Genomic DNA, 24,705 nt, shown 5'->3' with positions numbered 1-24,705 from the left:
GGGCCGCGCGTTGCCCGAGCCTGCCCGATACTGCTGTTCAGCCCTTGCAGCGATTCAGCCTACTTCTAGGCAATTCCATGGGGCCCTGCAGGCTCACACACTCACAGCTACACGGGAGGTGAATAAAGGCCGGAGAGGAAGCCAGACAGGATTTGCTTCTTTTGCTTGCACCACAATGCAGTGCTGAAAGAGGAGGAATCTACATAAAAACGCCTTCCTGGCAACGCCCAAATGCCCTGCTGCCATGCAGATAAACACTGGCAGCGGCAGCAAGTGCATGCCCACAGCCACCCCTTGTTCCTTCACACCTTGTATCAGCTGTAATCCAGTCCAGTCCAGTGCTGCCTGCTGAGCAGCACTGACCAACACTGCCTGGGCCCAGGCTTTTATCTCTGAGGCCCCATTATGATGTCAGAAAGCTGGCTCTGGAATCCTGAGGGCTCCACTATGACACGTGCAAAGTTCCGTCTGAACTTTATATAAGACGGTGAGGCTCAGTCAGTCACTCAGTGTTGCCTGAGAGGGCAACACTGCAACAGCCGGCCGCCAGGCTGTCTTTTTTTTGCACAGCTAGTTGCCTCCAGGAGGCCACAAGAGGGAGACAAGGGACTGCAAAATGGAAAATAGGCATCCACCAACTTTACAGACAACTTCTCCTTGCTCCTACAACCTCCATCCTTGCACAGTTTGTTATTCTTCTAGGTAACATAGTAACAAATCCAAATTGCTGCTCTCTTTGTAGGCAAGCAAGGCTTTGTTGCAACTGCAATTCTTACTTCTTCTTGAAATGTAGGGACGACAGTACATTCCATCACATCCATCTAGTGTACACAGGTAGGTCCATTGTGGCGGGCAGGCGAGCGGGCGGGCTGCTTTATTGGCTGTTTGCTGTTCCCCTACTCCACTCCACTATTTGACTGTTGTGCTGCATCAATCAATCAATCAATCAATCAATCAATCAATCAATCAATCAATCAATCAATCAATCAATCAATCAGTGGCTGGCTCAGGTGCAGCTCTTTAACTAACCTAAAAGGGAGGGCGGAGAGAAGACAAGGAAGGTGAATGAGGTGTTCCAATGTGAAATGCCGGAAACACAGAAACACAGACGACACACAACAAGAGGTGGCAATCTATTCATTAATTGCATTTAATCAATGAGCTCATTATCACTCATGCATTGTCCAACAGGTGTTGAAATAATGGGATTAAAAGGGGAGATCCCTTCAGAAAGACAGAAACAATAGCAAAGACAAAAAACACTTTTGGAATCTGCTTTTAGTCAACACATAAGGAAAGGGTGCACCGGTCCTGGAAATACTGCAATACCAGGTCAATGCGTGGAGTGGACAGAGCAAGCTCTATTTCCATCTCCCTGTTCTAAAAATCCATTTAATATATGGTCCCCAGATAGGGGACGTATCAGATATTAAACTGATAAGAACAGATACTACACTTGATCTTAGCCAAAAGGCCGAGAAGCGATAACCCGAACGGGCCGCGCGTTGCCCGAGCCTGCCCGATACTGCTGTTCAGCCCTTGCAGCGATTCAGCCTACTTCTAGGCAATTCCATGGGGCCCTGCAGGCTCACACACTCACAGCTACACGGGAGGTGAATAAAGGCCGGAGAGGAAGCCAGACAGGATTTGCTTCTTTTGCTTGCACCACAATGCAGTGCTGAAAGAGGAGGAATCTACATAAAAACGCCTTCCTGGCAACGCCCAAATGCCCTGCTGCCATGCAGATAAACACTGGCAGCGGCAGCAAGTGCATGCCCACAGCCACCCCTTGTTCCTTCACACCTTGTATCAGCTGTAATCCAGTCCAGTCCAGTGCTGCCTGCTGAGCAGCACTGACCAACACTGCCTGGGCCCAGGCTTTTATCTCTGAGGCCCCATTATGATGTCAGAAAGCTGGCTCTGGAATCCTGAGGGCTCCACTATGACACGTGCAAAGTTCCGTCTGAACTTTATATAAGACGGTGAGGCTCAGTCAGTCACTCAGTGTTGCCTGAGAGGGCAACACTGCAACAGCCGGCCGCCAGGCTGTCTTTTTTTTGCACAGCTAGTTGCCTCCAGGAGGCCACAAGAGGGAGACAAGGGACTGCAAAATGGAAAATAGGCATCCACCAACTTTACAGACAACTTCTCCTTGCTCCTACAACCTCCATCCTTGCACAGTTTGTTATTCTTCTAGGTAACATAGTAACAAATCCAAATTGCTGCTCTCTTTGTAGGCAAGCAAGGCTTTGTTGCAACTGCAATTCTTACTTCTTCTTGAAATGTAGGGACGACAGTACATTCCATCACATCCATCTAGTGTACACAGGTAGGTCCATTGTGGCGGGCAGGCGAGCGGGCGGGCTGCTTTATTGGCTGTTTGCTGTTCCCCTACTCCACTCCACTATTTGACTGTTGTGCTGCATCAATCAATCAATCAATCAATCAATCAATCAATCAATCAATCAATCAATCAGTGGCTGGCTCAGGTGCAGCTCTTTAACTTACCTAAAAGGGAGGGCGGAGAGAAGACAAGGAAGGTGAATGAGGTGTTTCAATGTGAAATGCCGGAAACACAGAAACACAGACGACACACAACAAGAGGTGGCAATCTATTCATTAATTGCATTTAATCAATGAGCTCATTATCACTCATGCATTGTCCAACAGGTGTTGAAATAATGGGATTAAAAGGGGAGATCCCTTCAGAAAGACAGAAACAATAGCAAAGACAAAAAACACTTTTGGAATCTGCTTTTAGTCAACACATAAGGAAAGGGTGCACCGGTCCTGGAAATACTGCAATACCAGGTCAATGCGTGGAGTGGACAGAGCAAGCTCTATTTCCATCTCCCTGTTCTAAAAATCCATTTAATATATGGTCCCCAGATAGGGGACGTATCAGATATTAAACTGATAAGAACAGATACTACACTTGATCTTAGCCAAAAGGCCGAGAAGCGATAACCCGAACGGGCCGCGCGTTGCCCGAGCCTGCCCGATACTGCTGTTCAGCCCTTGCAGCGATTCAGCCTACTTCTAGGCAATTCCATGGGGCCCTGCAGGCTCACACACTCACAGCTACACGGGAGGTGAATAAAGGCCGGAGAGGAAGCCAGACAGGATTTGCTTCTTTTGCTTGCACCACAATGCAGTGCTGAAAGAGGAGGAATCTACATAAAAACGCCTTCCTGGCAACGCCCAAATGCCCTGCTGCCATGCAGATAAACACTGGCAGCGGCAGCAAGTGCATGCCCACAGCCACCCCTTGTTCCTTCACACCTTGTATCAGCTGTAATCCAGTCCAGTCCAGTGCTGCCTGCTGAGCAGCACTGACCAACACTGCCTGGGCCCAGGCTTTTATCTCTGAGGCCCCATTATGATGTCAGAAAGCTGGCTCTGGAATCCTGAGGGCTCCACTATGACACGTGCAAAGTTCCGTCTGAACTTTATATAAGACGGTGAGGCTCAGTCAGTCACTCAGTGTTGCGCAACACTGCAACAGCCGGCCGCCAGGCTGTCTTTTTTTTGCACAGCTAGTTGCCTCCAGGAGGCCACAAGAGGGAGACAAGGGACTGCAAAATGGAAAATAGGCATCCACCAACTTTACAGACAACTTCTCCTTGCTCCTACAACCTCCATCCTTGCACAGTTTGTTATTCTTCTAGGTAACATAGTAACAAATCCAAATTGCTGCTCTCTTTGTAGGCAAGCAAGGCTTTGTTGCAACTGCAATTCTTACTTCTTCTTGAAATGTAGGGACGACAGTACATTCCATCACATCCATCTAGTGTACACAGGTAGGTCCATTGTGGCGGGCAGGCGAGCGGGCGGGCTGCTTTATTGGCTGTTTGCTGTTCCCCTACTCCACTCCACTATTTGACTGTTGTGCTGCATCAATCAATCAATCAATCAATCAATCAATCAATCAATCAATCAATCAATCAATCAATCAATCAATCAATCAGTGGCTGGCTCAGGTGCAGCTCTTTAACTTACCTAAAAGGGAGGGCGGAGAGAAGACAAGGAAGGTGAATGAGGTGTTCCAATGTGAAATGCCGGAAACACAGAAACACAGACGACACACAACAAGAGGTGGCAATCTATTCATTAATTGCATTTAATCAATGAGCTCATTATCACTCATGCATTGTCCAACAGGTGTTGAAATAATGGGATTAAAAGGGGAGATCCCTTCAGAAAGACAGAAACAATAGCAAAGACAAAAAACACTTTTGGAATCTGCTTTTAGTCAACACATAAGGAAAGGGTGCACCGGTCCTGGAAATACTGCAATACCAGGTCAATGCGTGGAGTGGACAGAGCAAGCTCTATTTCCATCTCCCTGTTCTAAAAATCCATTTAATATATGGTCCCCAGATAGGGGACGTATCAGATATTAAACTGATAAGAACAGATACTACACTTGATCTTAGCCAAAAGGCCGAGAAGCGATAACCCGAACGGGCCGCGCGTTGCCCGAGCCTGCCCGATACTGCTGTTCAGCCCTTGCAGCGATTCAGCCTACTTCTAGGCAATTCCATGGGGCCCTGCAGGCTCACACACTCACAGCTACACGGGAGGTGAATAAAGGCCGGAGAGGAAGCCAGACAGGATTTGCTTCTTTTGCTTGCACCACAATGCAGTGCTGAAAGAGGAGGAATCTACATAAAAACGCCTTCCTGGCAACGCCCAAATGCCCTGCTGCCATGCAGATAAACACTGGCAGCGGCAGCAAGTGCATGCCCACAGCCACCCCTTGTTCCTTCACACCTTGTATCAGCTGTAATCCAGTCCAGTCCAGTGCTGCCTGCTGAGCAGCACTGACCAACACTGCCTGGGCCCAGGCTTTTATCTCTGAGGCCCCATTATGATGTCAGAAAGCTGGCTCTGGAATCCTGAGGGCTCCACTATGACACGTGCAAAGTTCCGTCTGAACTTTATATAAGACGGTGAGGCTCAGTCAGTCACTCAGTGTTGCCTGAGAGGGCAACACTGCAACAGCCGGCCGCCAGGCTGTCTTTTTTTTGCACAGCTAGTTGCCTCCAGGAGGCCACAAGAGGGAGACAAGGGACTGCAAAATGGAAAATAGGCATCCACCAACTTTACAGACAACTTCTCCTTGCTCCTACAACCTCCATCCTTGCACAGTTTGTTATTCTTCTAGGTAACATAGTAACAAATCCAAATTGCTGCTCTCTTTGTAGGCAAGCAAGGCTTTGTTGCAACTGCAATTCTTACTTCTTCTTGAAATGTAGGGACGACAGTACATTCCATCACATCCATCTAGTGTACACAGGTAGGTCCATTGTGGCGGGCAGGCGAGCGGGCGGGCTGCTTTATTGGCTGTTTGCTGTTCCCCTACTCCACTCCACTATTTGACTGTTGTGCTGCATCAATCAATCAATCAATCAATCAATCAATCAATCAATCAATCAATCAATCAATCAGTGGCTGGCTCAGGTGCAGCTCTTTAACTTACCTAAAAGGGAGGGCGGAGAGAAGACAAGGAAGGTGAATGAGGTGTTCCAATGTGAAATGCCGGAAACACAGAAACACAGACGACACACAAGAGGTGGCAATCTATTCATTAATTGCATTTAATCAATGAGCTCATTATCACTCATGCATTGTCCAACAGGTGTTGAAATAATGGGATTAAAAGGGGAGATCCCTTCAGAAAGACAGAAACAATAGCAAAGACAAAAAACACTTTTGGAATCTGCTTTTAGTCAACACATAAGGAAAGGGTGCACCGGTCCTGGAAATACTGCAATACCAGGTCAATGCGTGGAGTGGACAGAGCAAGCTCTATTTCCATCTCCCTGTTCTAAAAATCCATTTAATATATGGTCCCCAGATAGGGGACGTATCAGATATTAAACTGATAAGAACAGATACTACACTTGATCTTAGCCAAAAGGCCGAGAAGCGATAACCCGAACGGGCCGCGCGTTGCCCGAGCCTGCCCGATACTGCTGTTCAGCCCTTGCAGCGATTCAGCCTACTTCTAGGCAATTCCATGGGGCCCTGCAGGCTCACACACTCACAGCTACACGGGAGGTGAATAAAGGCCGGAGAGGAAGCCAGACAGGATTTGCTTCTTTTGCTTGCACCACAATGCAGTGCTGAAAGAGGAGGAATCTACATAAAAACGCCTTCCTGGCAACGCCCAAATGCCCTGCTGCCATGCAGATAAACACTGGCAGCGGCAGCAAGTGCATGCCCACAGCCACCCCTTGTTCCTTCACACCTTGTATCAGCTGTAATCCAGTCCAGTCCAGTGCTGCCTGCTGAGCAGCACTGACCAACACTGCCTGGGCCCAGGCTTTTATCTCTGAGGCCCCATTATGATGTCAGAAAGCTGGCTCTGGAATCCTGAGGGCTCCACTATGACACGTGCAAAGTTCCGTCTGAACTTTATATAAGACGGTGAGGCTCAGTCAGTCACTCAGTGTTGCCTGAGAGGGCAACACTGCAACAGCCGGCCGCCAGGCTGTCTTTTTTTTGCACAGCTAGTTGCCTCCAGGAGGCCACAAGAGGGAGACAAGGGACTGCAAAATGGAAAATAGGCATCCACCAACTTTACAGACAACTTCTCCTTGCTCCTACAACCTCCATCCTTGCACAGTTTGTTATTCTTCTAGGTAACATAGTAACAAATCCAAATTGCTGCTCTCTTTGTAGGCAAGCAAGGCTTTGTTGCAACTGCAATTCTTACTTCTTCTTGAAATGTAGGGACGACAGTACATTCCATCACATCCATCTAGTGTACACAGGTAGGTCCATTGTGGCGGGCAGGCGAGCGGGCGGGCTGCTTTATTGGCTGTTTGCTGTTCCCCTACTCCACTCCACTATTTGACTGTTGTGCTGCATCAATCAATCAATCAATCAATCAATCAATCAATCAATCAATCAATCAATCAATCAGTGGCTGGCTCAGGTGCAGCTCTTTAACTTACCTAAAAGGGAGGGCGGAGAGAAGACAAGGAAGGTGAATGAGGTGTTCCAATGTGAAATGCCGGAAACACAGAAACACAGACGACACACAACAAGAGGTGGCAATCTATTCATTAATTGCATTTAATCAATGAGCTCATTATCACTCATGCATTGTCCAACAGGTGTTGAAATAATGGGATTAAAAGGGGAGATCCCTTCAGAAAGACAGAAACAATAGCAAAGACAAAAAACACTTTTGGAATCTGCTTTTAGTCAACACATAAGGAAAGGGTGCACCGGTCCTGGAAATACTGCAATACCAGGTCAATGCGTGGAGTGGACAGAGCAAGCTCTATTTCCATCTCCCTGTTCTAAAAATCTATTTAATATATGGTCCCCAGATAGGGGACGTATCAGATATTAAACTGATAAGAACAGATACTACACTTGATCTTAGCCAAAAGGCCGAGAAGCGATAACCCGAACGGGCCGCGCGTTGCCCGAGCCTGCCCGATACTGCTGTTCAGCCCTTGCAGCGATTCAGCCTACTTCTAGGCAATTCCATGGGGCCCTGCAGGCTCACACACTCACAGCTACACGGGAGGTGAATAAAGGCCGGAGAGGAAGCCAGACAGGATTTGCTTCTTTTGCTTGCACCACAATGCAGTGCTGAAAGAGGAGGAATCTACATAAAAACGCCTTCCTGGCAACGCCCAAATGCCCTGCTGCCATGCAGATAAACACTGGCAGCGGCAGCAAGTGCATGCCCACAGCCACCCCTTGTTCCTTCACACCTTGTATCAGCTGTAATCCAGTCCAGTCCAGTGCTGCCTGCTGAGCAGCACTGACCAACACTGCCTGGGCCCAGGCTTTTATCTCTGAGGCCCCATTATGATGTCAGAAAGCTGGCTCTGGAATCCTGAGGGCTCCACTATGACACGTGCAAAGTTCCGTCTGAACTTTATATAAGACGGTGAGGCTCAGTCAGTCACTCAGTGTTGCCTGAGAGGGCAACACTGCAACAGCCGGCCGCCAGGCTGTCTTTTTTTTGCACAGCTAGTTGCCTCCAGGAGGCCACAAGAGGGAGACAAGGGACTGCAAAATGGAAAATAGGCATCCACCAACTTTACAGACAACTTCTCCTTGCTCCTACAACCTCCATCCTTGCACAGTTTGTTATTCTTCTAGGTAACATAGTAACAAATCCAAATTGCTGCTCTCTTTGTAGGCAAGCAAGGCTTTGTTGCAACTGCAATTCTTACTTCTTCTTGAAATGTAGGGACGACAGTACATTCCATCACATCCATCTAGTGTACACAGGTAGGTCCATTGTGGCGGGCAGGCGAGCGGGCGGGCTGCTTTATTGGCTGTTTGCTGTTCCCCTACTCCACTCCACTATTTGACTGTTGTGCTGCATCAATCAATCAATCAATCAATCAATCAATCAATCAATCAATCAATCAATCAATCAGTGGCTGGCTCAGGTGCAGCTCTTTAACTTACCTAAAAGGGAGGGCGGAGAGAAGACAAGGAAGGTGAATGAGGTGTTCCAATGTGAAATGCCGGAAACACAGAAACACAGACGACACACAACAAGAGGTGGCAATCTATTCATTAATTGCATTTAATCAATGAGCTCATTATCACTCATGCATTGTCCAACAGGTGTTGAAATAATGGGATTAAAAGGGGAGATCCCTTCAGAAAGACAGAAACAATAGCAAAGACAAAAAACACTTTTGGAATCTGCTTTTAGTCAACACATAAGGAAAGGGTGCACCGGTCCTGGAAATACTGCAATACCAGGTCAATGCGTGGAGTGGACAGAGCAAGCTCTATTTCCATCTCCCTGTTCTAAAAATCCATTTAATATATGGTCCCCAGATAGGGGACGTATCAGATATTAAACTGATAAGAACAGATACTACACTTGATCTTAGCCAAAAGGCCGAGAAGCGATAACCCGAACGGGCCGCGCGTTGCCCGAGCCTGCCCGATACTGCTGTTCAGCCCTTGCAGCGATTCAGCCTACTTCTAGGCAATTCCATGGGGCCCTGCAGGCTCACACACTCACAGCTACACGGGAGGTGAATAAAGGCCGGAGAGGAAGCCAGACAGGATTTGCTTCTTTTGCTTGCACCACAATGCAGTGCTGAAAGAGGAGGAATCTACATAAAAACGCCTTCCTGGCAACGCCCAAATGCCCTGCTGCCATGCAGATAAACACTGGCAGCGGCAGCAAGTGCATGCCCACAGCCACCCCTTGTTCCTTCACACCTTGTATCAGCTGTAATCCAGTCCAGTCCAGTGCTGCCTGCTGAGCAGCACTGACCAACACTGCCTGGGCCCAGGCTTTTATCTCTGAGGCCCCATTATGATGTCAGAAAGCTGGCTCTGGAATCCTGAGGGCTCCACTATGACACGTGCAAAGTTCCGTCTGAACTTTATATAAGACGGTGAGGCTCAGTCAGTCACTCAGTGTTGCCTGAGAGGGCAACACTGCAACAGCCGGCCGCCAGGCTGTCTTTTTTTTGCACAGCTAGTTGCCTCCAGGAGGCCACAAGAGGGAGACAAGGGACTGCAAAATGGAAAATAGGCATCCACCAACTTTACAGACAACTTCTCCTTGCTCCTACAACCTCCATCCTTGCACAGTTTGTTATTCTTCTAGGTAACATAGTAACAAATCCAAATTGCTGCTCTCTTTGTAGGCAAGCAAGGCTTTGTTGCAACTGCAATTCTTACTTCTTCTTGAAATGTAGGGACGACAGTACATTCCATCACATCCATCTAGTGTACACAGGTAGGTCCATTGTGGCGGGCAGGCGAGCGGGCGGGCTGCTTTATTGGCTGTTTGCTGTTCCCCTACTCCACTCCACTATTTGACTGTTGTGCTGCATCAATCAATCAATCAATCAATCAATCAATCAATCAATCAATCAATCAATCAGTGGCTGGCTCAGGTGCAGCTCTTTAACTTACCTAAAAGGGAGGGCGGAGAGAAGACAAGGAAGGTGAATGAGGTGTTCCAATGTGAAATGCCGGAAACACAGAAACACAGACGACACACAACAAGAGGTGGCAATCTATTCATTAATTGCATTTAATCAATGAGCTCATTATCACTCATGCATTGTCCAACAGGTGTTGAAATAATGGGATTAAAAAGGGAGATCCCTTCAGAAAGACAGAAACAATAGCAAAGACAAAAAACACTTTTGGAATCTGCTTTTAGTCAACACATAAGGAAAGGGTGCACCGGTCCTGGAAATACTGCAATACCAGGTCAATGCGTGGAGTGGACAGAGCAAGCTCTATTTCCATCTCCCTGTTCTAAAAATCCATTTAATATATGGTCCCCAGATAGGGGACGTATCAGATATTAAACTGATAAGAACAGATACTACACTTGATCTTAGCCAAAAGGCCGAGAAGCGATAACCCGAACGGGCCGCGCGTTGCCCGAGCCTGCCCGATACTGCTGTTCAGCCCTTGCAGCGATTCAGCCTACTTCTAGGCAATTCCATGGGGCCCTGCAGGCTCACACACTCACAGCTACACGGGAGGTGAATAAAGGCCGGAGAGGAAGCCAGACAGGATTTGCTTCTTTTGCTTGCACCACAATGCAGTGCTGAAAGAGGAGGAATCTACATAAAAACGCCTTCCTGGCAACGCCCAAATGCCCTGCTGCCATGCAGATAAACACTGGCAGCGGCAGCAAGTGCATGCCCACAGCCACCCCTTGTTCCTTCACACCTTGTATCAGCTGTAATCCAGTCCAGTCCAGTGCTGCCTGCTGAGCAGCACTGACCAACACTGCCTGGGCCCAGGCTTTTATCTCTGAGGCCCCATTATGATGTCAGAAAGCTGGCTCTGGAATCCTGAGGGCTCCACTATGACACGTGCAAAGTTCCGTCTGAACTTTATATAAGACGGTGAGGCTCAGTCAGTCACTCAGTGTTGCCTGAGAGGGCAACACTGCAACAGCCGGCCGCCAGGCTGTCTTTTTTTTGCACAGCTAGTTGCCTCCAGGAGGCCACAAGAGGGAGACAAGGGACTGCAAAATGGAAAATAGGCATCCACCAACTTTACAGACAACTTCTCCTTGCTCCTACAACCTCCATCCTTGCACAGTTTGTTATTCTTCTAGGTAACATAGTAACAAATCCAAATTGCTGCTCTCTTTGTAGGCAAGCAAGGCTTTGTTGCAACTGCAATTCTTACTTCTTCTTGAAATGTAGGGACGACAGTACATTCCATCACATCCATCTAGTGTACACAGGTAGGTCCATTGTGGCGGGCAGGCGAGCGGGCGGGCTGCTTTATTGGCTGTTTGCTGTTCCCCTACTCCACTCCACTATTTGACTGTTGTGCTGCATCAATCAATCAATCAATCAATCAATCAATCAATCAATCAATCAATCAATCAATCAGTGGCTGGCTCAGGTGCAGCTCTTTAACTTACCTAAAAGGGAGGGCGGAGAGAAGACAAGGAAGGTGAATGAGGTGTTCCAATGTGAAATGCCGGAAACACAGAAACACAGACGACACACAACAAGAGGTGGCAATCTATTCATTAATTGCATTTAATCAATGAGCTCATTATCACTCATGCATTGTCCAACAGGTGTTGAAATAATGGGATTAAAAGGGGAGATCCCTTCAGAAAGACAGAAACAATAGCAAAGACAAAAAACACTTTTGGAATCTGCTTTTAGTCAACACATAAGGAAAGGGTGCACCGGTCCTGGAAATACTGCAATACCAGGTCAATGCGTGGAGTGGACAGAGCAAGCTCTATTTCCATCTCCCTGTTCTAAAAATCCATTTAATATATGGTCCCCAGATAGGGACGTATCAGATATTAAACTGATAAGAACAGATACTACACTTGATCTTAGCCAAAAGGCCGAGAAGCGATAACCCGAACGGGCCGCGCGTTGCCCGAGCCTGCCCGATACTGCTGTTCAGCCCTTGCAGCGATTCAGCCTACTTCTAGGCAATTCCATGGGGCCCTGCAGGCTCACACACTCACAGCTACACGGGAGGTGAATAAAGGCCGGAGAGGAAGCCAGACAGGATTTGCTTCTTTTGCTTGCACCACAATGCAGTGCTGAAAGAGGAGGAATCTACATAAAAACGCCTTCCTGGCAACGCCCAAATGCCCTGCTGCCATGCAGATAAACACTGGCAGCGGCAGCAAGTGCATGCCCACAGCCACCCCTTGTTCCTTCACACCTTGTATCAGCTGTAATCCAGTCCAGTCCAGTGCTGCCTGCTGAGCAGCACTGACCAACACTGCCTGGGCCCAGGCTTTTATCTCTGAGGCCCCATTATGATGTCAGAAAGCTGGCTCTGGAATCCTGAGGGCTCCACTATGACACGTGCAAAGTTCCGTCTGAACTTTATATAAGACGGTGAGGCTCAGTCAGTCACTCAGTGTTGCCTGAGAGGGCAACACTGCAACAGCCGGCCGCCAGGCTGTCTTTTTTTTGCACAGCTAGTTGCCTCCAGGAGGCCACAAGAGGGAGACAAGGGACTGCAAAATGGAAAATAGGCATCCACCAACTTTACAGACAACTTCTCCTTGCTCCTACAACCTCCATCCTTGCACAGTTTGTTATTCTTCTAGGTAACATAGTAACAAATCCAAATTGCTGCTCTCTTTGTAGGCAAGCAAGGCTTTGTTGCAACTGCAATTCTTACTTCTTCTTGAAATGTAGGGACGACAGTACATTCCATCACATCCATCTAGTGTACACAGGTAGGTCCATTGTGGCGGGCAGGCGAGCGGGCGGGCTGCTTTATTGGCTGTTTGCTGTTCCCCTACTCCACTCCACTATTTGACTGTTGTGCTGCATCAATCAATCAATCAATCAATCAATCAATCAATCAATCAATCAATCAGTGGCTGGCTCAGGTGCAGCTCTTTAACTTACCTAAAAGGGAGGGCGGAGAGAAGACAAGGAAGGTGAATGAGGTGTTCCAATGTGAAATGCCGGAAACACAGAAACACAGACGACACACAACAAGAGGTGGCAATCTATTCATTAATTGCATTTAATCAATGAGCTCATTATCACTCATGCATTGTCCAACAGGTGTTGAAATAATGGGATTAAAAGGGGAGATCCCTTCAGAAAGACAGAAACAATAGCAAAGACAAAAAACACTTTTGGAATCTGCTTTTAGTCAACACATAAGGAAAGGGTGCACCGGTCCTGGAAATACTGCAATACCAGGTCAATGCGTGGAGTGGACAGAGCAAGCTCTATTTCCATCTCCCTGTTCTAAAAATCCATTTAATATATGGTCCCCAGATAGGGGACGTATCAGATATTAAACTGATAAGAACAGATACTACACTTGATCTTAGCCAAAAGGCCGAGAAGCGATAACCCGAACGGGCCGCGCGTTGCCCGAGCCTGCCCGATACTGCTGTTCAGCCCTTGCAGCGATTCAGCCTACTTCTAGGCAATTCCATGGGGCCCTGCAGGCTCACACACTCACAGCTACACGGGAGGTGAATAAAGGCCGGAGAGGAAGCCAGACAGGATTTGCTTCTTTTGCTTGCACCACAATGCAGTGCTGAAAGAGGAGGAATCTACATAAAAACGCCTTCCTGGCAACGCCCAAATGCCCTGCTGCCATGCAGATAAACACTGGCAGCGGCAGCAAGTGCATGCCCACAGCCACCCCTTGTTCCTTCACACCTTGTATCAGCTGTAATCCAGTCCAGTCCAGTGCTGCCTGCTGAGCAGCACTGACCAACACTGCCTGGGCCCAGGCTTTTATCTCTGAGGCCCCATTATGATGTCAGAAAGCTGGCTCTGGAATCCTGAGGGCTCCACTATGACACGTGCAAAGTTCCGTCTGAACTTTATATAAGACGGTGAGGCTCAGTCAGTCACTCAGTGTTGCCTGAGAGGGCAACACTGCAACAGCCGGCCGCCAGGCTGTCTTTTTTTTGCACAGCTAGTTGCCTCCAGGAGGCCACAAGAGGGAGACAAGGGACTGCAAAATGGAAAATAGGCATCCACCAACTTTACAGACAACTTCTCCTTGCTCCTACAACCTCCATCCTTGCACAGTTTGTTATTCTTCTAGGTAACATAGTAACAAATCCAAATTGCTGCTCTCTTTGTAGGCAAGCAAGGCTTTGTTGCAACTGCAATTCTTACTTCTTCTTGAAATGTAGGGACGACAGTACATTCCATCACATCCATCTAGTGTACACAGGTAGGTCCATTGTGGCGGGCAGGCGAGCGGGCGGGCTGCTTTATTGGCTGTTTGCTGTTCCCCTACTCCACTCCACTATTTGACTGTTGTGCTGCAATCAATCAATCAATCAATCAATCAATCAATCAATCAATCAATCAATCAGTGGCTGGCTCAGGTGCAGCTCTTTAACTTACCTAAAAGGGAGGGCGGAGAGAAGACAAGGAAGGTGAATGAGGTGTTCCAATGTGAAATGCCGGAAACACAGAAACACAGACGACACACAACAAGAGGTGGCAATCTATTCATTAATTGCATTTAATCAATGAGCTCATTATCACTCATGCATTGTCCAACAGGTGTTGAAATAATGGGATTAAAAGGGGAGATCCCTTCAGAAAGACAGAAACAATAGCAAAGACAAAAAACACTTTTGGAATCTGCTTTTAGTCAACACATAAGGAAAGGGTGCACCGGTCCTGGAAATACTGCAATACCAGGTCAATGCGTGGAGTGGACAGAGCAAGCTCTATTTCCATCTCCCTGTTCTAAAAATCCATTTAATATATGGTCCCCAGATAGGGGACGTATCAGATATTAAACTGATAAGAACAGATACTACACTTGATCTTAGCCAAAAGGCCGAGAAGCGATAACCCGAACGGGCCGCGCGTTGCCCGAGCCTGCCCGATACTGCTGTTCAGCCCTTGCAGCGATTCAGCCTACTTCTAGGCAATTCCATGGGGCCCTGCAGGCTCACACACTCACAGCTACACGGGAGGTGAATAAAGGCCGGAGAGGAAGCCAGACAGGATTTGCTTCTTTTGCTTGCACCACAATGCAGTGCTGAAAGAGGAGGAATCTACATAAAAACGCCTTCCTGGCAACGCCCAAATGCCCTGCTGCCATGCAGATAAACACTGGCAGCGGCAGCAAGTGCATGCCCACAGCCACCCCTTGTTCCTTCACACCTTGTATCAGCTGTAATCCAGTCCAGTCCAGTGCTGCCTGCTGAGCAGCACTGACCAACACTGCCTGGGCCCAGGCTTTTATCTCTGAGGCCCCATTATGATGTCAGAAAGCTGGCTCTGGAATCCTGAGGGCTCCACTATGACACGTGCAAAGTTCCGTCTGAACTTTATATAAGACGGTGAGGCTCAGTCAGTCACTCAGTGTTGCCTGAGAGGGCAACACTGCAACAGCCGGCCGCCAGGCTGTCTTTTTTTTGCACAGCTAGTTGCCTCCAGGAGGCCACAAGAGGGAGACAAGGGACTGCAAAATGGAAAATAGGCATCCACCAACTTTACAGACAACTTCTCCTTGCTCCTACAACCTCCATCCTTGCACAGTTTGTTATTCTTCTAGGTAACATAGTAACAAATCCAAATTGCTGCTCTCTTTGTAGGCAAGCAAGGCTTTGTTGCAACTGCAATTCTTACTTCTTCTTGAAATGTAGGGACGACAGTACATTCCATCACATCCATCTAGTGTACACAGGTAGGTCCATTGTGGCGGGCAGGCGAGCGGGCGGGCTGCTTTATTGGCTGTTTGCTGTTCCCCTACTCCACTCCACTATTTGACTGTTGTGCTGCATCAATCAATCAATCAATCAATCAATCAATCAATCAATCAATCAATCAATCAATCAATCAATCAATCAATCAGTGGCTGGCTCAGGTGCAGCTCTTTAACTTACCTAAAAGGGAGGGCGGAGAGAAGACAAGGAAGGTGAATGAGGTGTTCCAATGTGAAATGCCGGAAACACAGAAACACAGACGACACACAACAAGAGGTGGCAATCTATTCATTAATTGCATTTAATCAATGAGCTCATTATCACTCATGCATTGTCCAACAGGTGTTGAAATAATGGGATTAAAAGGGGAGATCCCTTCAGAAAGACAGAAACAATAGCAAAGACAAAAAACACTTTTGGAATCTGCTTTTAGTCAACACATAAGGAAAGGGTGCACCGGTCCTGGAAATACTGCAATACCAGGTCAATGCGTGGAGTGGACAGAGCAAGCTCTATTTCCATCTCCCTGTTCTAAAAATCCATTTAATATATGGTCCCCAGATAGGGGACGTATCAGATATTAAACTGATAAGAACAGATACTACACTTGATCTTAGCCAAAAGGCCGAGAAGCGATAACCCGAACGGGCCGCGCGTTGCCCGAGCCTGCCCGATACTGCTGTTCAGCCCTTGCAGCGATTCAGCCTACTTCTAGGCAATTCCATGGGGCCCTGCAGGCTCACACACTCACAGCTACACGGGAGGTGAATAAAGGCCGGAGAGGAAGCCAGACAGGATTTGCTTCTTTTGCTTGCACCACAATGCAGTGCTGAAAGAGGAGGAATCTACATAAAAATGCCTTCCTGGCAACGCCCAAATGCCCTGCTGCCATGCAGATAAACACTGGCAGCGGCAGCAAGTGCATGCCCACAGCCACCCCTTGTTCCTTCACACCTTGTATGAGCTGTAATCCAGTCCAGTCCAGTGCTGCCTGCTGAGCAGCACTGACCAACACTGCCTGGGCCCAGGCTTTTATCTCTGAGGCCCCATTATGATGTCAGAAAGCTGGCTCTGGAATCCTGAGGGCTCCACTATGACACGTGCAAAGTTCCGTCTGAACTTTATATAAGACGGTGAGGCTCAGTCAGTCACTCAGTGTTGCCTGAGAGGGCAACACTGCAACAGCCGGCCGCCAGGCTGTCTTTTTTTTGCACAGCTAGTTGCCTCCAGGAGGCCACAAGAGGGAGACAAGGGACTGCAAAATGAAAAATAGGCATCCACCAACTTTACAGACAACTTCTCCTTGCTCCTACAACCTCCATCCTTGCACAGTTTGTTATTCTTCTAGGTAACATAGTAACAAATCCAAATTGCTGCTCTCTTTGTAGGCAAGCAAGGCTTTGTTGCAACTGCAATTCTTACTTCTTCTTGAAATGTAGGGACGACAGTACATTCCATCACATCCATCTAGTGTACACAGGTAGGTCCATTGTGGCGGGCAGGCGAGCGGGCGGGCTGCTTTATTGGCTGTTTGCTGTTCCCCTACTCCACTCCACTATTTGACTGTTGTGCTGCATCAATCAATCAATCAATCAATCAATCAATCAATCAATCAATCAGTGGCTGGCTCAGGTGCAGCTCTTTAACTTACCTAAAAGGGAGGGCGGAGAGAAGACAAGGAAGGTGAATGAGGTGTTCCAATGTGAAATGCCGGAAACACAGAAACACAGACGACACACAACAAGAGGTGGCAATCTATTCATTAATTGCATTTAATCAATGAGCTCATTATCACTCATGCATTGTCCAACAGGTGTTGAAATAATGGGATTAAAAGGGGAGATCCCTTCAGAAAGACAGAAACAATAGCAAAGACAAAAAACACTTTTGGAATCTGCTTTTAGTCAACACATAAGGAAAGGGTGCACCGGTCCTGGAAATACTGCAATACCAGGTCAATGCGTGGAGTGGACAGAGCAAGCTCTATTTCCATCTCCCTGTTCTAAAAATCCATTTAATATATGGTCCCCAGATAGGGGACGTATCAGATATTAAACTGATAAGAACAGATACTACACTTGATCTTAGCCAAAAGGCCGAGAAGCGATAACCCGAACGGGCCGCGCGTTGCCCGAGCCTGCCCGATACTGCTGTTCAGCCCTTGCAGCGATTCAGCCTACTTCTAGGCAATTCCATGGGGCCCTGCAGGCTCACACACTCACAGCTACACGGGAGGTGAATAAAGGCCGGAGAGGAAGCCAGACAGGATTTGCTTCTTTTGCTTGCACCACAATGCAGTGCTGAAAGAGGAGGAATCTACATAAAAACGCCTTCCTGGCAACGCCCAAATGCCCTGCTGCCATGCAGATAAACACTGGCAGCGGCAGCAAGTGCATGCCCACAGCCACCCCTTGTTCCTTCACACCTTGTATCAGCTGTAATCCAGTCCAGTCCAGTGCTGCCTGCTGAGCAGCACTGACCAACACTGCCTGGGCCCAGGCTTTTATCTCTGAGGCCCCATTATGATGTCAGAAAGCTGGCTCTGGAATCCTGAGGGCTCCACTATGACACGTGCAAAGTTCCGTCTGAACTTTATATAAGACGGTGAGGCTCAGTCAGTCACTCAGTGTTGCCTGAGAGGGCAACACTGCAACAGCCGGCCGCCAGGCTGTCTTTTTTTTTCACAGCTAGTTGCCTCCAGGAGGCCACAAGAGGGAGACAAGGGACTGCAAAATGGAAAATAGGCATCCACCAACTTTACAGACAACTTCTCCTTGCTCCTACAACCTCCATCCTTGCACAGTTTGTTATTCTTCTAGGTAACATAGTAACAAATCCAAATTGCTGCTCTCTTTGTAGGCAAGCAAGGCTTTGTTGCAACTGCAATTCTTACTTCTTCTTGAAATGTAGGGACGACAGTACATTCCATCACATCCATCTAGTGTACACAGGTAGGTCCATTGTGGCGGGCAGGCGAGCGGGCGGGCTGCTTTATTGGCTGTTTGCTGTTCCCCTACTCCACTCCACTATTTGACTGTTGTGCTGCATCAATCAATCAATCAATCAATCAATCAATCAATCAATCAATCAATCAATCAATCAATCAGTGGCTGGCTCAGGTGCAGCTCTTTAACTTACCTAAAAGGGAGGGCGGAGAGAAAACAAGGAAGGTGAATGAGGTGTTCCAATGTGAAATGCCGGAAACACAGAAACACAGACGACACACAACAAGAGGTGGCAATCTATTCATTAATTGCATTTAATCAATGAGCTCATTATCACTCATGCATTGTCCAACAGGTGTTGAAATAATGGGATTAAAAGGGGAGATCCCTTCAGAAAGACAGAAACAATAGCAAAGACAAAAAACACTTTTGGAATCTGCTTTTAGTCAACACATAAGGAAAGGGTGCACCGGTCCTGGAAATACTGCAATACCAGGTCAATGCGTGGAGTGGACAGAGCAAGCTCTATTTCCATCTCCCTGTTCTAAAAATCCATTTATTATATGGTCCCCAGATAGGGGACGTATCAGATATTAAACTGATAAGAACAGATACTACACTTGATCTTAGCCAAAAGGCCGAGAAGCGATAACCCGAACGGGCCGCGCGTTGCCCGAGCCTGCCCGATACTGCTGTTCAGCCCTTGCAGCGATTCAGCCTACTTCTAGGCAATTCCATGGGGCCCTGCAGGCTCACACACTCACAGCTACACGGGAGGTGAATAAAGGCCGGAGAGGAAGCCAGACAGGATTTGCTTCTTTTGCTTGCACCACAATGCAGTGCTGAAAGAGGAGGAATCTACATAAAAACGCCTTCCTGGCAACGCCCAAATGCCCTGCTGCCATGCAGATAAACACTGGCAGCGGCAGCAAGTGCATGCCCACAGCCACCCCTTGTTCCTTCACACCTTGTATCAGCTGTAATCCAGTCCAGTCCAGTGCTGCCTGCTGAGCAGCACTGACCAACACTGCCTGGGCCCAGGCTTTTATCTCTGAGGCCCCATTATGATGTCAGAAAGCTGGCTCTGGAATCCTGAGGGCTCCACTATGACACGTGCAAAGTTCCGTCTGAACTTTATATAAGACGGTGAGGCTCAGTCAGTCACTCAGTGTTGCCTGAGAGGGCAACACTGCAACAGCCGGCCGCCAGGCTGTCTTTTTTTTGCACAGCTAGTTGCCTCCAGGAGGCCACAAGAGGGAGACAAGGGACTGCAAAATGGAAAATAGGCATCCACCAACTTTACAGACAACTTCTCCTTGCTCCTACAACCTCCATCCTTGCACAGTTTGTTATTCTTCTAGGTAACATAGTAACAAATCCAAATTGCTGCTCTCTTTGTAGGCAAGCAAGGCTTTGTTGCAACTGCAATTCTTACTTCTTCTTGAAATGTAGGGACGACAGTACATTCCATCACATCCATCTAGTGTACACAGGTAGGTCCATTGTGGCGGGCAGGCGAGCGGGCGGGCTGCTTTATTGGCTGTTTGCTGTTCCCCTACTCCACTCCACTATTTGACTGTTGTGCTGCATCAATCAATCAATCAATCAATCAATCAATCAATCAATCAATCAATCAATCAATCAGTGGCTGGCTCAGGTGCAGCTCTTTAACTTACCTAAAAGGGAGGGCGGAGAGAAGACAAGGAAGGTGAATGAGGTGTTCCAATGTGAAATGCCGGAAACACAGAAACACAGACGACACACAACAAGAGGTGGCAATCTATTCATTAATTGCATTTAATCAATGAGCTCATTATCACTCATGCATTGTCCAACAGGTGTTGAAATAATGGGATTAAAAGGGGAGATCCCTTCAGGAAGACAGAAACAATAGCAAAGACAAAAAACACTTTTGGAATCTGCTTTTAGTCAACACATAAGGAAAGGGTGCACCGGTCCTGGAAATACTGCAATACCAGGTCAATGCGTGGAGTGGACAGAGCAAGCTCTATTTCCATCTCCCTGTTCTAAAAATCCATTTAATATATGGTCCCCAGATAGGGGACGTATCAGATATTAAACTGATAAGAACAGATACTACACTTGATCTTAGCCAAAAGGCCGAGAAGCGATAACCCGAACGGGCCGCGCGTTGCCCGAGCCTGCCCGATACTGCTGTTCAGCCCTTGCAGCGATTCAGCCTACTTCTAGGCAATTCCATGGGGCCCTGCAGGCTCACACACTCACAGCTACACGGGAGGTGAATAAAGGCCGGAGAGGAAGCCAGACAGGATTTGCTTCTTTTGCTTGCACCACAATGCAGTGCTGAAAGAGGAGGAATCTACATAAAAACGCCTTCCTGGCAACGCCCAAATGCCCTGCTGCCATGCAGATAAACACTGGCAGCGGCAGCAAGTGCATGCCCACAGCCACCCCTTGTTCCTTCACACCTTGTATCAGCTGTAATCCAGTCCAGTCCAGTGCTGCCTGCTGAGCAGCACTGACCAACACTGCCTGGGCCCAGGCTTTTATCTCTGAGGCCCCATTATGATGTCAGAAAGCTGGCTCTGGAATCCTGAGGGCTCCACTATGACACGTGCAAAGTTCCGTCTGAACTTTATATAAGACGGTGAGGCTCAGTCAGTCACTCAGTGTTGCCTGAGAGGGCAACACTGCAACAGCCGGCCGCCAGGCTGTCTTTTTTTTGCACAGCTAGTTGCCTCCAGGAGGCCACAAGAGGGAGACAAGGGACTGCAAAATGGAAAATAGGCATCCACCAACTTTACAGACAACTTCTCCTTGCTCCTACAACCTCCATCCTTGCACAGTTTGTTATTCTTCTAGGTAACATAGTAACAAATCCAAATTGCTGCTCTCTTTGTAGGCAAGCAAGGCTTTGTTGCAACTGCAATTCTTACTTCTTCTTGAAATGTAGGGACGACAGTACATTCCATCACATCCATCTAGTGTACACAGGTAGGTCCATTGTGGCGGGCAGGCGAGCGGGCGGGCTGCTTTATTGGCTGTTTGCTGTTCCCCTACTCCACTCCACTATTTGACTGTTGTGCTGCATCAATCAATCAATCAATCAATCAATCAGTGGCTGGCTCAGGTGCAGCTCTTTAACTTACCTAAAAGGGAGGGCGGAGAGAAGACAAGGAAGGTGAATGAGGTGTTCCAATGTGAAATGCCGGAAACACAGAAACACAGACGACACACAACAAGAGGTGGCAATCTATTCATTAATTGCATTTAATCAATGAGCTCATTATCACTCATGCATTGTCCAACAGGTGTTGAAATAATGGGATTAAAAGGGGAGATCCCTTCAGAAAGACAGAAACAATAGCAAAGACAAAAAACACTTTTGGAATCTGCTTTTAGTCAACACATAAGGAAAGGGTGCACCGGTCCTGGAAATACTGCAATACCAGGTCAATGCGTGGAGTGGACAGAGCAAGCTCTATTTCCATCTCCCTGTTCTAAAAATCCATTTAATATATGGTCCCCAGATAGGGGACGTATCAGATATTAAACTGATAAGAACAGATACTACACTTGATCTTAGCCAAAAGGCCGAGAAGCGATAACCCGAACGGGCCGCGCGTTGCCCGAGCCTGCCCGATACTGCTGTTCAGCCCTTGCAGCGATTCAGCCTACTTCTAGGCAATTCCATGGGGCCCTGCAGGCTCACACACTCACAGCTACACGGGAGGTGAATAAAGGCCGGAGAGGAAGCCAGACAGGATTTGCTTCTTTTGCTTGCACCACAATGCAGTGCTGAAAGAGGAGGAATCTACATAAAAACGCCTTCCTGGCAACGCCCAAATGCCCTGCTGCCATGCAGATAAACACTGGCAGCGGCAGCAAGTGCATGCCCACAGCCACCCCTTGTTCCTTCACACCTTGTATCAGCTGTAATCCAGTCCAGTCCAGTGCTGCCTGCTGAGCAGCACTGACCAACACTGCCTGGGCCCAGGCTTTTATCTCTGAGGCCCCATTATGATGTCAGAAAGCTGGCTCTGGAATCCTGAGGGCTCCACTATGACACGTGCAAAGTTCCGTCTGAACTTTATATAAGACGGTGAGGCTCAGTCAGTCACTCAGTGTTGCCTGAGAGGGCAACACTGCAACAGCCGGCCGCCAGGCTGTCTTTTTTTTGCACAGCTAGTTGCCTCCAGGAGGCCACAAGAGGGAGACAAGGGACTGCAAAATGGAAAATAGGCATCCACCAACTTTACAGACAACTTCTCCTTGCTCCTACAACCTCCATCCTTGCACAGTTTGTTATTCTTCTAGGTAACATAGTAACAAATCCAAATTGCTGCTCTCTTTGTAGGCAAGCAAGGCTTTGTTGCAACTGCAATTCTTACTTCTTCTTGAAATGTAGGGACGACAGTACATTCCATCACATCCATCTAGTGTACACAGGTAGGTCCATTGTGGCGGGCAGGCGAGCGGGCGGGCTGCTTTATTGGCTGTTTGCTGTTCCCCTACTCCACTCCACTATTTGACTGTTGTGCTGCATCAATCAATCAATCAATCAATCAATCAATCAATCAATCAATCAATCAATCAATCAGTGGCTGGCTCAGGTGCAGCTCTTTAACTTACCTAAAAGGGAGGGCGGAGAGAAGACAAGGAAGGTGAATGAGGTGTTCCAATGTGAAATGCCGGAAACACAGAAACACAGACGACACACAACAAGAGGTGGCAATCTATTCATTAATTGCATTTAATCAATGAGCTCATTATCACTCATGCATTGTCCAACAGGTGTTGAAATAATGGGATTAAAAGGGGAGATCCCTTCAGAAAGACAGAAACAATAGCAAAGACAAAAAACACTTTTGGAATCTGCTTTTAGTCAACACATAAGGAAAGGGTGCACCGGTCCTGGAAATACTGCAATACCAGGTCAATGCGTGGAGTGGACAGAGCAAGCTCTATTTCCATCTCCCTGTTCTAAAAATCCATTTAATATATGGTCCCCAGATAGGGGACGTATCAGATATTAAACTGATAAGAACAGATACTACACTTGATCTTAGCCAAAAGGCCGAGAAGCGATAACCCGAACGGGCCGCGCGTTGCCCGAGCCTGCCCGATACTGCTGTTCAGCCCTTGCAGCGATTCAGCCTACTTCTAGGCAATTCCATGGGGCCCTGCAGGCTCACACACTCACAGCTACACGGGAGGTGAATAAAGGCCGGAGAGGAAGCCAGACAGGATTTGCTTCTTTTGCTTGCACCACAATGCAGTGCTGAAAGAGGAGGAATCTACATAAAAACGCCTTCCTGGCAACGCCCAAATGCCCTGCTGCCATGCAGATAAACACTGGCAGCGGCAGCAAGTGCATGCCCACAGCCACCCCTTGTTCCTTCACACCTTGTATCAGCTGTAATCCAGTCCAGTCCAGTGCTGCCTGCTGAGCAGCACTGACCAACACTGCCTGGGCCCAGGCTTTTATCTCTGAGGCCCCATTATGATGTCAGAAAGCTGGCTCTGGAATCCTGAGGGCTCCACTATGACACGTGCAAAGTTCCGTCTGAACTTTATATAAGACGGTGAGGCTCAGTCAGTCACTCAGTGTTGCCTGAGAGGGCAACACTGCAACAGCCGGCCGCCAGGCTGTCTTTTTTTTGCACAGCTAGTTGCCTCCAGGAGGCCACAAGAGGGAGACAAGGGACTGCAAAATGGAAAATAGGCATCCACCAACTTTACAGACAACTTCTCCTTGCTCCTACAACCTCCATCCTTGCACAGTTTGTTATTCTTCTAGGTAACATAGTAACAAATCCAAATTGCTGCTCTCTTTGTAGGCAAGCAAGGCTTTGTTGCAACTGCAATTCTTACTTCTTCTTGAAATGTAGGGACGACAGTACATTCCATCACATCCATCTAGTGTACACAGGTAGGTCCATTGTGGCGGGCAGGCGAGCGGGCGGGCTGCTTTATTGGCTGTTTGCTGTTCCCCTACTCCACTCCACTATTTGACTGTTGTGCTGCATCAATCAATCAATCAATCAATCAATCAATCAATCAATCAATCAATCAATCAATCAGTGGCTGGCTCAGGTGCAG

At 47.8% G+C, this 24,705-nt stretch overlaps 16 non-coding genes across 16 annotated transcripts; all 16 read right to left on the bottom strand.

Moving 5' to 3' along the window:
* Nucleotides 1–1,295: 1,295 nt before the first annotated feature.
* On the bottom strand, nt 1,296–1,486 carry LOC142697069 (U2 spliceosomal RNA). The gene has a single exon (XR_012864899.1). It is a non-coding gene; the product is annotated as a U2 spliceosomal RNA (small nuclear RNA).
* Nucleotides 1,487–2,774: 1,288 nt separating this feature from the next.
* Nucleotides 2,775–2,965, bottom strand: LOC142697068 (U2 spliceosomal RNA). The gene has a single exon (XR_012864898.1). It is a non-coding gene; the product is annotated as a U2 spliceosomal RNA (small nuclear RNA).
* A 1,300-nt stretch (nt 2,966–4,265) lies between these two features.
* Nucleotides 4,266–4,456, bottom strand: LOC142697067 (U2 spliceosomal RNA). Its single transcript, XR_012864897.1, has one exon. It is a non-coding gene; the product is annotated as a U2 spliceosomal RNA (small nuclear RNA).
* Nucleotides 4,457–5,745: 1,289 nt separating this feature from the next.
* Nucleotides 5,746–5,936, bottom strand: LOC142697066 (U2 spliceosomal RNA). The gene has a single exon (XR_012864896.1). It is a non-coding gene; the product is annotated as a U2 spliceosomal RNA (small nuclear RNA).
* Nucleotides 5,937–7,228: 1,292 nt separating this feature from the next.
* Nucleotides 7,229–7,419, bottom strand: LOC142697102 (U2 spliceosomal RNA). Its single transcript, XR_012864929.1, has one exon. It is a non-coding gene; the product is annotated as a U2 spliceosomal RNA (small nuclear RNA).
* Nucleotides 7,420–8,711: 1,292 nt separating this feature from the next.
* Nucleotides 8,712–8,902, bottom strand: LOC142697065 (U2 spliceosomal RNA). The gene has a single exon (XR_012864895.1). It is a non-coding gene; the product is annotated as a U2 spliceosomal RNA (small nuclear RNA).
* Nucleotides 8,903–10,190: 1,288 nt separating this feature from the next.
* Nucleotides 10,191–10,381, bottom strand: LOC142697064 (U2 spliceosomal RNA). The gene has a single exon (XR_012864894.1). It is a non-coding gene; the product is annotated as a U2 spliceosomal RNA (small nuclear RNA).
* A 1,292-nt stretch (nt 10,382–11,673) lies between these two features.
* On the bottom strand, nt 11,674–11,863 carry LOC142696600 (U2 spliceosomal RNA). Its single transcript, XR_012864480.1, has one exon. It is a non-coding gene; the product is annotated as a U2 spliceosomal RNA (small nuclear RNA).
* Nucleotides 11,864–13,147: 1,284 nt separating this feature from the next.
* LOC142697062 (U2 spliceosomal RNA) lies at nt 13,148–13,338 on the bottom strand. The gene has a single exon (XR_012864893.1). It is a non-coding gene; the product is annotated as a U2 spliceosomal RNA (small nuclear RNA).
* A 1,285-nt stretch (nt 13,339–14,623) lies between these two features.
* Nucleotides 14,624–14,814, bottom strand: LOC142697061 (U2 spliceosomal RNA). The gene has a single exon (XR_012864892.1). It is a non-coding gene; the product is annotated as a U2 spliceosomal RNA (small nuclear RNA).
* Nucleotides 14,815–16,122: 1,308 nt separating this feature from the next.
* On the bottom strand, nt 16,123–16,313 carry LOC142697060 (U2 spliceosomal RNA). Its single transcript, XR_012864891.1, has one exon. It is a non-coding gene; the product is annotated as a U2 spliceosomal RNA (small nuclear RNA).
* Nucleotides 16,314–17,593: 1,280 nt separating this feature from the next.
* Nucleotides 17,594–17,784, bottom strand: LOC142697058 (U2 spliceosomal RNA). Its single transcript, XR_012864889.1, has one exon. It is a non-coding gene; the product is annotated as a U2 spliceosomal RNA (small nuclear RNA).
* Nucleotides 17,785–19,080: 1,296 nt separating this feature from the next.
* LOC142696568 (U2 spliceosomal RNA) lies at nt 19,081–19,271 on the bottom strand. Its single transcript, XR_012864451.1, has one exon. It is a non-coding gene; the product is annotated as a U2 spliceosomal RNA (small nuclear RNA).
* Nucleotides 19,272–20,563: 1,292 nt separating this feature from the next.
* LOC142697057 (U2 spliceosomal RNA) lies at nt 20,564–20,754 on the bottom strand. Its single transcript, XR_012864888.1, has one exon. It is a non-coding gene; the product is annotated as a U2 spliceosomal RNA (small nuclear RNA).
* A 1,264-nt stretch (nt 20,755–22,018) lies between these two features.
* On the bottom strand, nt 22,019–22,209 carry LOC142697056 (U2 spliceosomal RNA). The gene has a single exon (XR_012864887.1). It is a non-coding gene; the product is annotated as a U2 spliceosomal RNA (small nuclear RNA).
* Nucleotides 22,210–23,501: 1,292 nt separating this feature from the next.
* On the bottom strand, nt 23,502–23,692 carry LOC142697055 (U2 spliceosomal RNA). Its single transcript, XR_012864886.1, has one exon. It is a non-coding gene; the product is annotated as a U2 spliceosomal RNA (small nuclear RNA).
* Between the last annotated feature and the right edge of the window lie 1,013 nt (nt 23,693–24,705).

This window comes from Rhinoderma darwinii (genome assembly GCF_050947455.1).
Source record: "Rhinoderma darwinii isolate aRhiDar2 chromosome 5 unlocalized genomic scaffold, aRhiDar2.hap1 SUPER_5_unloc_7, whole genome shotgun sequence".
In the NCBI taxonomy this organism is placed as follows: Eukaryota; Metazoa; Chordata; class Amphibia; order Anura; family Rhinodermatidae; genus Rhinoderma; species Rhinoderma darwinii.
This window is presented reverse-complemented; position numbering and strand designations above follow the sequence as displayed.